The sequence below is a fragment of the Bombina bombina genome, chromosome 11, assembly GCF_027579735.1.
Source record: "Bombina bombina isolate aBomBom1 chromosome 11, aBomBom1.pri, whole genome shotgun sequence".
Taxonomy (NCBI): Eukaryota; Metazoa; Chordata; class Amphibia; order Anura; family Bombinatoridae; genus Bombina; species Bombina bombina.
Genome location: NC_069509.1, coordinates 185,585,750 through 185,594,663, shown reverse-complemented (window position 1 = coordinate 185,594,663; position 8,914 = coordinate 185,585,750). Strand labels below are relative to the sequence as shown.

The 8,914-nt window shown below is 36.6% G+C and overlaps 1 protein-coding gene across 2 annotated transcripts in view; it reads right to left on the bottom strand.

The window, feature by feature from the left end:
- CARHSP1 (calcium regulated heat stable protein 1) overlaps positions 1–3,369 on the bottom strand; it is an 83,787-nt gene extending 80,418 nt beyond the window's left edge. The window contains exon 1 of one of the 2 annotated variants that reach the window (XM_053695233.1): positions 3,226–3,369. The gene's annotated coding sequence lies outside the window, so the exon portion shown is untranslated. The remainder of the gene's footprint in view (positions 1–3,225) is intronic. The other variant, XM_053695234.1, reaches the window with a different exon arrangement.
- Between the last annotated feature and the right edge of the window lie 5,545 nt (positions 3,370–8,914).

Sequence of the window (8,914 nt, the reverse complement as noted above, 5' to 3'; positions counted from 1 at the left end):
TTCTACTTTTAAAAGCTGTTTCATAGATGCCTCATTCACCTGAGACAAAAGCAACACGTCTGTAGATGATTCACTAGCAATCATCTGAGAGGTCTGCACATCCGTACAGTAACGCACACACAGCATCATCAGCCTCCTTCCTGCCAGCGCAATAGGACCAGATTCAGTGAAGCGCAGGACGCACAAAGCAGATCTACTGAATACCCACTAGTCAGGCAAAAAGTCATTGTGCTGAGTGTGGCTGATAAACATAATCTCTTTACTGAACCACTGACATCACCTCTGATCATTACAATGCCGAGATAGATACTAAAAACACATCAATAAACGATGTAATGCCTTACATATATCACTCAACACAATAAGCAGTTGCAAATCAAGAGCATTCCAGAAATAAACCACTTAAATTCTAGTATTTTTATCTTATTATTATACTTTATTTATGAAGCGCCAACATATTCCGCAGCGCTGTCCATGGGTACAATTCATTTAAATAAAACAATACAAGACGTGTAAAAGACAGGACAAAATTTACAAACGCATACAGAAGGGATTGAGGGCCCTATTCCAGTGGGAACTTACAATCTAGATCTCATTTGATTGTGACCAGTCAGTGTTAGCTGTAAATGAGTTTGAGCATTGCTCTGAGAAATAACTATTGTATGTAACTGGGTCAGGGAACCTGCAGCATCCTTTAGAATGCAAGCTCACAAGTCCATAACCTCATGTAAAGGTAGTTTATAGCAAACCGTGAGGCACAGTTCTCTAGAATATACCTTTTATGGCTCATGTCTTTTGAATGTAGTACTGTGCAATTCTTTACCTAATGTGTAAGGGTTGCATATTATATTGGTGCTTTATTTTGATATGCTCTTAAAGGGAAAGAGAACACCTTGTAATTACAAGACATTTATTTTTTGTGTTGCCATAGATTATTATATGAGTAAAGTCTTAACACTTTTAAAACAAATTGACATCCTTTCTACTGCAATTAATTTTTTAAATTGCCAAACTCCACCAATAAATTTGCCCTATTTGATGGAGCCAATCTGGTCTTTAGTCAACAAGATTAGCCACGGTCATAAAGTTAGTATAAAGTGAATTATTTTGCAGTTGGTTATCTGATAAAGCCAATTAGGGGCAGATATGTGGCAGGGTTAGCCCTTCTGAAGTCAGCCGGTGCGTGCGTATGTATATATATATATATATATATATATATATATATATATATATATATATATATATATACATACACACACAAACATATGCACACACACTTAACATCCTATGATTCCCAGTAGACAAGTGGGAGTGCATGACCCCTCACATGTGTCCCTGACCTCTGGTTGCGACAATTAGAATGATTGGAGGAGGAAGGTTTGGGTGGGGCATAAGATTGTGCAGTGCCTAGTGCAGCACATAATGTAAATACACCACTAGCCTAGCACCATGAATTATTGTACAATGACGTATTTACAAGATCCCCACATCTCCTTTATTGCTAGGTAAAAAACATGTTCCTGATTCAGATACTTATATTTCAGTTTGCAGAAGTCTAATACCAGATAAAATCATTTCAGGGGCTCTATATGGGCCCTGGCCACAACTGGGAGATGCTTGATTTAGAGGGACCTCTTGGTTGAAATAAGTCCTCTTATGGACAGAGGACAATAAGACATAAAATTATGTTATTTAGAGTCATAACAGAATTTCTATTTTCACAACTTATCCTTCTTCCAAATGGGCCTGTGCCATCCATTCATACTGCAGACTGACCCTACCTACATACATCAGCAACCAATAACTGGGTGCTGCAATATTTAGACACAACACAAAAGGCTAATGAGATATTGTAAGCTGGTAAAAAAATATTTTTTGTCTTTAAAACTTAGCATTAAATAAAGTCTATGGATTTGTCTTTAAGATATGTAATTTGATGTTTTACTAAAGGATTTGCATACGCACCACAGTTACTGCATTTGTGTTGTAGGAAAAAATACTAATGTGTTTAACGTCAGAGTTATCTGTCATTGGGAGACTTAGGTTTCGCTAGCATGTTCTATTAACCCCTTGCATGACAAAGAGCTGCAATACAGTTCCCAGCAACAAGATGCAGCCCCAGAGAGGCGGGTGTAAAAGATGCTATGCACCCAAAGACTCAGAGGTGCCAACTGCAATGCAAGCTAGTGCCTTATTTACATGCCCATTGCTCTATGGAAGATGTGACATTACAAATATGTAGGAACAGTGCATAGAAAACCAGCCTTGAGGTGTTGCTTGCAATAACCTTGTTTGCACCCCCATATTTTATAACCACTTATGTGTAGCCTTCTCTGGTACCTAATTAGGTTAATTCCAGAGATTTGGATCAATGAGTCACAATTATCACATTACATATAAAATGTCTATTTTCTGTGGGGTTTAAGGTTACAAAGTTTCTAGTAAATGGGAGGTCACCCTGAAGCAACCAGTAAGGTGATCCATAATAACTGCAAGGGTCCGTACAGACAGACAGATGCTGAACCTGACCCTATTACTAAGGTTGATTAGACCCTCATTCCTGTCACATGACTGAAGGTAATCAATATTTATGGCCACAGCCACCAATATGCCACTCTATAAGCATGGATAGCAAATGCATAAACTCTACACTCAGGCAACTAAAGTATCACAAACATTAGCACTATAAATATTAAATAACATTCACACACAGTATAAATATGTATAATAAACATTAACACTATAAATATTAAATAACATTCACACACAGTATAAATATGTATAATAAACATTAACACTATAAATATTAAATAACATTCACACACAGTATAATAAACATTAACACAAGCATAAACAAAACAGTATCAATATTGAATAAAAACACAACACACAGTGTGTTACAAAAAAAAGTATTTTAGCTGTAATGAATCATCCAATGATACAAAGTAGCACCCCTTGCACACCACATTTATCCTGATTATTTGCTTTAAAACAAATTTAATGAGCATCACAGAGCATACAGATGAAAAAAGTGTGTTGGCAATAATAATGAGAATTCTGTTTGTTTAGTCACACCTTGCTATTATCTTATCTGAGCCTGTGTAGTTCAATGTCCACAGAGAAGCTTAGAAAACTGAAATATTAATGGCTATAGCTGAAACCCTCCTCTGTGTGAGTGAACTTTGAACAAGAGAAAAAATGAGACCAAAAAAGTCAGCTACTCACCCTGCAGATATCAGTAACTGGACTTAGATGCTCCTGGCTAGATTCAAAGAGCTTATTTTTTCACACTTCTGGTCCCTGTTTGAATATTGGTTGTATTAAACAAAACAGCCACTCAGTTCTGTGAGACAGAGTTTGTCCCTGTGGGTATTTCCTTCCCTCCACCCCTTACTGACATCACCTGGACCTCCCACTCATTTCATCAGTCCCCTCCCTCAAATAATGACACTATTGCTGCAGCCACCTCAAGCCCACCCCCACTGGTTCTTATAGTGCTTTGTGATAGTGTGACAGTTACACACGTGTTTAAGAGGTGTCACCATAGATTGCAGCAACAATAATCACCTGTAAAATAGAATCATTCAGTGTTTAAATCTGCAGATACTTCTGGTGTTTGTGAAAATATGTAACAGTAAATAAAACTATGAACTAAACTTTAAAGGGACAGTCAACTCATTTGTTTTATTGTTTAAAATATAGATAATCCCTTTATTACCCATTCCCAAGTTTTGCATAGCCAATACACTTTTTACCTCTGTGATTACCTTGTTTCTAAGCATTTTCTGACAGCCCCCTGGTCATGATTTTTTTTTATTATCCCTTATTATTCCTTTGTTTCTAATCTAAATTTTGATACTGCTAATTGTGCCAAACATTCTATTTCCCACATGTGTTATATATAAAATTAAATAATCACTGATGTAAATATCTATTAAATCAAAAGCTAGAAAAACAATTCTCATTTGTGTCATATCCTGTGTTACAGTAATATTGCAATTTATTAGTTCATGATTTTACTGTGCTTTTATGGTGGTAAATCCATGGAAAGGCGTAAAGTACAAGTGATAGAAATAAATAGATTTATATTCATGAATTATATTAAAATGTCTGCAGAGCTACAAAACAATATTCTGATTTATTTAGATGTAATAGACATAAGAAAAATGTATTTTACTGCAGTTTCATTTAATATTTTGTCGTGTTTCCTTTGTAATACATAATTTTGCAAGCTGTAATGCTTTTTCATGTTTATTTTGTAATAAAAATATTATGAAGTCACATGGCTTTTGTAATTACTGTTGTGACTCTTTTGTAAATAACATAGTATCAATGTTCATACAATTGTCTTTACTGCAGTAGAAGCGAACATTATTGTCTTACCTAATAGAAGTGATTCATTAAAGGAACATTACCTAAAATGATACAAATGACTAGAGAGCTTTGCACATGTCTGTGTTATTGTGTAATAAATAGGGTGACCATATTGCCGCTTTAAAAAGGGACACATATTAAAATTACATATGTCAGGGCTCTTATACAAAAGTCCTGAAAACAGCCCTGACATATGTATTTTTCATATGTGTCCCTTTTTAAAGGGCAATATGGTCACCCTAGTAATAAACAAGCCACAGACGCAGTAACCGTTTTACCCTTATAGTGTGGTGCCTAAGTTTCCACCTCAGCCATGTTTTCCTGAACACTTATAAGTTACACATGCTGCAGTGTGTGCAGGGAGGAACATGTATAGTGTATATGAATAGTGCTGTCCACAAACACAATACAAGTTCCTTTCTACACACAATGCAGCATGTTTAACTCATAGGTGTCCAAAACAACATGGCTGAGGTAGCAACTCTAATGGTGCTCCTAGGCAAAAGTGAATTATTCCCACATGTGACCTCATGGCCAATAGCACATTCACTGATGTTTGCCAGCCCACACATAGAAGAGCCTTTACATTCCCCAGTATAGTTTCCCACAGGCTGAATTGGGGAGCCAGCTATATCAAACACATACTATGAGATACTAGGGAGTGTATTGCAAAGCTGAATTACCTGACACACCAGGTAGGCTCCTATTGGCAAATGAAACAAAGCCTTGCTACCCTACCATCTATGGTACTAATGATGGGTAAGATATTCTGGCAGCTGTGCCTTCAGGGTGACATTCCTGACTAGGAACCAGATTTAGTCACCTTATATTGAACAGCAATAAAAAGGCCTCACAGGATATGATGTCTCTTTTAAAATAAAGGTTAAATATATACAACACCATACAAGGGATGTGATATGAGCATAGAACATGAAATAACTGCTTAAAAACTATAAAAAATAAACATTAGAACAACTTATTCTTTCAGATGCCTCAACTTCCGAATTAAACTGTATAAACTGCCCAAATAAGACAAGTGTGGGGACTTCAGTCATTAAAATCAATTACAAACCATCAGACAAAGAGTTAAAGGGTTATAGTGGTTTAGTATTGCACTCTGAGTATGTGACAAGAAAAGGCTATACTTTGTACATGTATTTATAAAAATGATATTAGATGTTTAACTATTGCAAAAATAAGGGTAACATTCTAATGTCCCTAAGGCAGTGGGTGCCGCCATATTGTAACTTAGGTTACCTTTTCTGCTGAGACCAATTAGGAATTGTTATAATGGCTCACTAGAGTGTGCAACCAATGACTGTGTAGAATATAGCTGTGTCTGTACTTCCAGGTGTAATATAAATTGGAAAGTCCACAATATTCAGAAATAAATTACAGGAAAGGAGGAAAAAAATAAATAATGAAAGTATATTGCAAAGTTGTTTACTACACAATGTAATTAAACAATTTATATTAATATTTTGAGGTGTTTACTGCTCCTTTAAATGACCAAGCACTAGTAATGCTAATACAGCTAGTAACAAATACACAACACTTAGCCAGTGAGCATTCCATCTCAGCCAATCACAAACCTACAACGGCCTGTTTAGGAGCAGGCTCTGCTAACTGTTTACGGGTGGTACAGCATCTGATTGGCTGTACTGCACAATGAGCTAAGAATGGACAAAAAAAGCCTTACAGAAAGGGGCGGCCATGGGCAAAGCAATGGAGATGCATGAGGGAGTGTCTGCACATCTATAGTTTTCTTTAAGAATCTCGCAGGTCTCCTATAATATGTATGTTGTGCAATTATGAGAATATATTGAAGACAAAATATAATTTGTGTCTCTTTAATAGGACAAATGGGTATTTAGGCAAATAGATGATTGTTACATGGGGAACACAGGTACCTAAATAAGTACTAGTGTTAATTGGACAGTAAAGTCAAAATTAAACTTTCATGATTCAGAGAGTGCATTCAATTGCAAACAACTTTCCAGTGTGCTTCTATGAGCTAATTTGTTTTGTTCTCTTGGTATTAGTTGAAAGGCAGGTAGGTAGGCTCAGGAGCATGCACACTAAAGGGCAGCAGTTCTGTAGTAAAGTTATACTTTTTTGAGGAACACTATATGGCAGCAGTGTTGTCACAAACACCTGTCCTATACTGCTTTAGACAGTGAGACATTAGAGCTAATGAAATTCTTTTGGCTGATTTGAATAGCCAATAGAATTTCAGTAGCTCTCATCCTATTGGCTGATTTGAACAGCCAATAGGATTTCAACAGCTCTCATCCTATTAGCTGATTTGAATTTAAAAAATCAAATCAGCCAATAGGAATGCAAGTGACACCATTTTGAAACAGCTCCCTTGCATTGAAGATTCAGTGTACGGTGGCGACAGGTTAAAGACGACGCTCCGTGCCGGATGTCTTGTAGGATGGACCGCTCCGCGCCGCCTGGATGAAGATAGAAGACGCTGCCTGGATGGATGAAGACTTCTCGCTGCCTGGATGTCCGGACTTCAAAAACTGTAAGTGGATCGTCGGGGGTTAGTGTTAGGTTTTTTTAAACTTTTTTTCGTTTTTTTTTTTTTTTTAGATTAAAGGCAATGCAAAAGAGCTAAATGCCCTTTTAAAGGCAATGCAAAAGAGCTAAATGCCCTTTTAAAGGCAATGCAAAAAGAGCTAAATGCCCTTTTAAAGGCAATGCAAAAGAGCTAAATGCCCTTTTAAAGGCAATGCAAAAAGAGCTAAATGCCCTTTTAAAGGCAATGCAAAAGAGCTAAATGCCCTTTTAAAGGCAAGGTCCATACAAATGCACTTTTCAGGGCAATGGGTAGCTTAGGTTTTTGTTAGAGTTAGGTTTTTTTTATTTTGGGGGGTAGGTTGGGTGGTGGGGTTTACTGTTGGGGGGTCTTTACAGGGAAAAGAGCTGATTTCTTTAGGGCAATGCCCTACAAAAGGCCCTTTAAGGGCTATTGGTATTTTATTGTAATCTAGGGTTTTTTATTTTGGGGGGCTTTCTATTTTTATAGGGCTATTAGATTAGGTGTCATTGTTTTTATTTTTGATAATTTCGTTTGTTATATTTTTCATAATTTAGTGTTGGTTATTTTTTTATAATTTAGTATTTTTTATTTTTTGTAATTGTAGATTTAATTTTTTTAGTAGTGCTAGTTTTTTTAATGTGTAATTTAGTTTATTTAATTTGTAGTTATTTTAATTTAAGTATAATAGTAATGTTAGTTTAATTATTAGTTTAAACTTAGTTTTTTTTTAATTTCACAGGTAAGTTTTTATTTATTTTAAAATAGGGATATTGTAATTTTAATATAAAGTTAGGGGGTTGTTAGGTTTAGGGGTTCATAGTTTAATTTAGTTTTTGCAATGCGGGGGACTGGCGGTTTAGGGGTTAATTGGTTTAATTAGTGGCGGCGATGTGGGAAGCCAGAGGTTTAGGGGTTAATAACTTTATTTAGTGGCGGCAATGTTGGGGAGCGGCAGAGTAGGGGTTAATATCTTTATTATAGTGTGGGGGATGTTGGGGTGCGGGGGAATAGGGGTTAATAACTTTATTATAGTGGCGGTGATGTCGGGAAGCGGCGGAACAGGGGTTAATAAATTTTATTAGTGGCGGCTATGTCAGGGTTAATAGGTTAAATATAGTGTTTGCGATGCGGGAGGGCCTCGGTTTAGGGGTTCATAGGTAGTTTATGGGTGTTAGTGTACTTTGTAACAGTTTAGTTATGAGTTTTGTGTTACAGTTTTGTTGCACAAAACTCACAACTACTGGTCTCAGATTGCGGAACGGATTGTGTCGGTATAGGCTGGAACGCAAGCATTTTAGCCTCACCGCACAACTTGCAATACTGGCGCTATGAAAATCCCATGCAAAAACGTCATTTTTTTTTAGTGCGAGACTGACGTTGCGCTACAGGCTACAATGCTTGTGGTATAGCTATACCAACAAGACTCGTAATGGCTGCGTTCCGGTTTTTTAAACAACTTTACAATTTAATTCTGTTATCAAATTTTCTCTATTTTCTTGTTCTCCTTTGTTGAAAAGCAGGGATGTAAGCTCAGGATTGTGCATGTGTCTGCAGTTCTATATGGCAGCAGTTTTGCTACAATATTATACATTAGCAAGAGCACTAGATGGCAGCAGTTTTTATAACAATTTTATACATAAGCAAGAGCACTAGATGGCAGCAGTTTTATAATAATGTTATACATTAGCAAGAGCACTAGATGGCAGCAGTTTTATAACAATGTTATACATTAGCAAGAGCACTAGATGGCAGCAGTTTTATAATAATGTTATACATTAGCAAGAGCACTAGATGGCAGCAGTTTTATAATAATAAATGACAAGAAGAAAACAGCGCATCCACGAATCACAGCAGCATTTATTCAGGTAAATGACACACACAGAAAATTGCACACTTACAAGATGACAGTAATGTATGAGCGGTAATGCCCTCTGGCTAGTTGTCTTTCGCCTGTAGCAAATCTCAGCGGGAACACCTCAGACGCCGACCAGC